This window comes from Palaemon carinicauda, chromosome 26 (assembly GCF_036898095.1).
Source record: "Palaemon carinicauda isolate YSFRI2023 chromosome 26, ASM3689809v2, whole genome shotgun sequence".
In the NCBI taxonomy this organism is placed as follows: Eukaryota; Metazoa; Arthropoda; class Malacostraca; order Decapoda; family Palaemonidae; genus Palaemon; species Palaemon carinicauda.
In genome coordinates, this window is record NC_090750.1 from 100,433,435 (window position 1) to 100,437,260 (window position 3,826).

Sequence of the window (3,826 nt, forward strand, 5' to 3'; positions counted from 1 at the left end):
GACTTATTGCGTAGAACTTCATACATAAATGGTTAGTGTTGTTGTACTGATACCTTTTTTATATTATTATATTGTATATTAGTGTTCGTTATATCAACTAATGTACAGTACTGTATAAAACACTGTACTGTACTTTTAAGTGCTATACAATAGAGATATAAGTACTGTAATAACTTAGCCAATAAAAATAATGTAACAGCTGAGATGGTACAAAAAGTAATAGTAGGGAAAGTAAAGAAAGCATTAATATGTTATGAAAAGAGGCAAAGTAGCAGGAGAGGGGGGCCTAAAATTAATTCATTGGTAGGTAGAAAAGATTTCATAGTAATAAAACTCACTTTACATAAAATGTCTACAAGAATGCTCTACAGTATATCTAAGGCTTGGAAAAGCTTTATAACACAACTTCACAAAAAGGGAGACACCAGACTTGAAAAAATTACTGCCCGATCAATTTACTCTCAGTAATATATGAAATATTTACAGAGATCATACTAGGCGAAATCAGAAAGACAGCTAGACTTAACCAACCAAGAGAACAGACAGGATTTAGAAGTGGGTATATGTATGTATTCAACCTACTAATGGTAAAATTAACAGAATATGACAAACCACTATGTATGGCATTTGTAGAATAGGAGAAAGCTTTTGATTTTGTCAAAACTTCAGTAGTAAAAGCCCTTCAAAGACAAAGAATAGATGAATCTTAAAACCTTTTTAGTTACCTACAAGGTTAGTACAGCAATACTACATGAAGATAGTGAGAAAATCCTAAATTATTCACAGCGTACCTAGAAGTTTTTAAGAATTTAGATTGGGAAACTATAGGAGTTAACATAAAAAAGGAATCCCTTAATAATTTGAGATTTGCGATGATATAGTTCAGTTTAGTGAATCAGGGGAGGAATTGCAAAAGATGACAGAAGATTTGAATATAGATGGCAGAAATGTAAGACTGCAAATGAATATGAGTAAAACTAAGATACTGTTCAATGAAATATGCAGAGAAAACAAATAAAGGTTATAGACAAGCCTCTATATTGATTGTTAATTAATATATGTACTTAGGACAGACAGTTAATGTTTCCCAAGGACACGAGACCAAAATTAAAAGAAGGATAAGCATGGGATGGAGAGCTTTTGGTAAACAAAATGAGATTCTGAAATGTAAAATGCCACTTTCTCTAGAAAGAAAATTATTTAATCAGATGGTCCTACTGGTATCGACTTATGCATTGAAAACTTTGAGCCTTACTAAAGCCTTAGAACATAAGCTAGTTACAACTCAAAGAGCTATGGAAAAATATAATGATGGGAATAACACTAAGAGACAGAAAAAGAACAACACAGATATGAGAGCAGACTAGAGGATATTCTAACGTTTAAGAAAAAGAAATGGACATGGGTACGACATATAATGAGAATGACAGATAATAGATGGACATTAAGAATAACAGAATGAGTCCCTACAGACTGCAAAAGAAGCAGGGGAAGGAAAAAAAGATGATCAATTGACGAGCTAAGAAAATTTGCGGGTACAGTATATACTGGCATAGAAAGACCATAAACAGATGGGAATGAAAAGACACGTTTAGGGCCTTTGTCCTGCAGTGCACTAATGACGACTAAGGATGATGATGAGTGTTCATCAATCTTTATGAATAAAGCCATAAGGCAGTATTAGTTCCAAGCATTCATATATACGTACTGTAAATGGGGACAAGTAGTTTTACATCATTCATTATAGTTCATTAGCAGCTTTGTCACCCCGAACCTATCACCCTGCTCCACTGAATAATGCTATGATGAAACTAAGTGACTTGTATCAAATGTAGAGTGAAACTGAGCATCAATTTTATCATTTATGCAACTCAACATCAATGAAACAAGTGTAAGCAAAAAGATCGGTGCCGTTATAGTATGTGGCCTACCTTTTTGGATCTGTTATAGTATGTGGCCTACCCGGTTTGAATGTGTCCTACCTAAGCCGGTTTGAATGTGTCCTACCTTAGAGAAGCTAACTTAAAAAACCCACCTAACCTATGCTAAAAGCCGTGTCCTTACCTACGAGTACAACGGGAGAAGCTAACTTAAAAAACCCACCTAACCTATGCTAAAAGCCGTGTCCTTACCTACGAGTATACGACGGGAGAAGCTAACTTAAAAAACCCACCTAACCTATGCTAAAAGCCGTGTCCTTACCCCGGGGGGGGGGGGGGGGGGGGGTTTTGGCGCCCCCCGGAACCCCCCCCCCCCCTTACACAACATTAACATTAACTACATAGTTAAATACTGAAATCCATGTGTACTTACATGATCAATATTCGTAATAACAGTATGTAGGCCACATACTATATCAGAGACAAAATTCCGTAGGCCACACTCGAAAGGTAGGCCACATACTATATCAGAGACAAAATTCCGTAGGCCACACTCGAAAGGTAGGCCACATACTATATCAGAGACAAAATTCCGTAGGCCACACTCGAAAGGTAGGCCACATACTATATCAGAGACAAAATTCCGTAGGCCACACTCGAAAGGTAGGCCACATACTATATCAGAGACAAAATTCCGTAGGCCACACTCGAAAGGTAGGCCACATACTATATCAGAGACAAAATTCCGTAGGCCACACTCGAAAGGTAGGCCACATACTATAACGGCACCAAAATATCTTCCATAGAAACCCTGTGAAAAAACTTACAATTCCCTTACCTAAGAGGGCCATGAAGAGGGTACCTGTTTCCAATGCCTTTTCTTGACCATTTGGATGCAAAATATTATGTACTAGAGTACATTCACTTGCATAATAAATATTAGAATTGGGTAGAAATCAATAGTTTGAATAAAAAAAAAGCTGGCTAGCAAGAAAACTCTGAAAGTAATGTTATTTATTACCACATACAAACATCCTTTCTCCTCCATTTACCTTATTGCATTTTCATTAATACATATATAAAAAACAAAACCATTAAATAATGCACAACAAATATACCTTCATCAGTAGACACTACTGGTTTGATCATAATACATAGAACCAGCATTGGTTACCCATCAAATAAGATGTACTGCAACAAAAGTATAACATTTACTCTATATAAACTCTAAAATATGTGTTAAGATTACAAGTTATTTCTATAGTGCGTGCACTGTATATTTACCTTATGACAAGATTTAAACTCTATGGAACCTTAAAAGGGGAAAAAACCAGGATATTGTTAATGTGATCAAAGTATACTGCAGTAAAATACAGATTCCAAGTATGTTCTATATTTTAGTAATACAAAGTTTCCAAATACTGCTTATAAGCTAATTTGATCAATTATGATATCGAATAATCATGTCTTCATATTTTCCATAACAACTGATTACTAATCATAATCATAAAGAAAAAATCAAACTTTACCCCCAAAAACAGATAAACAAAAAACTAAATGTATTTTTTGTGACAAAATCAATATCAACCATTGCCACTTAAACTAATTAACACTATCTAATCATCGTTTAAACTAAACGAGAAAATGTATAAAATAATAATCTACAAGCATTGAAAGTATACTATACACAGTCAATTGAGAATTACACATGATAAATTCTGGCCTTTAATCACTTTGTTTTATTTCTAAATCTAATCTAAAAAAATATCTAATTTTAATGGATAATCTATTTTGTATAATAAAAATTATATGAGTGAAAAACCCACATGAGCTTAATCCATCAAAATTACTTATTCCACCAGAGTGGCAAAGTGGGATGAACAAAATGATCGTTTCCCATGTGTTGAACTATCAGCTGAGTCAATAAAATGAGATTGTAACTATTA

General features: G+C 34.3%; 1 protein-coding gene across 2 annotated transcripts in view; it reads right to left on the minus strand.

The window, feature by feature from the left end:
- Window positions 1–2,879: 2,879 nt before the first annotated feature.
- The window catches only part of LOC137619723 (nuclear cap-binding protein subunit 1-like), a 153,991-nt gene continuing 153,044 nt past the window's right edge, over window positions 2,880–3,826 (minus strand). For both annotated transcript variants that reach the window (XM_068350016.1, XM_068350017.1), the window contains exon 17: window positions 2,880–3,826. This exon is cut by the window's right edge and continues 883 nt beyond it. The gene's annotated coding sequence lies outside the window, so the exon portion shown is untranslated.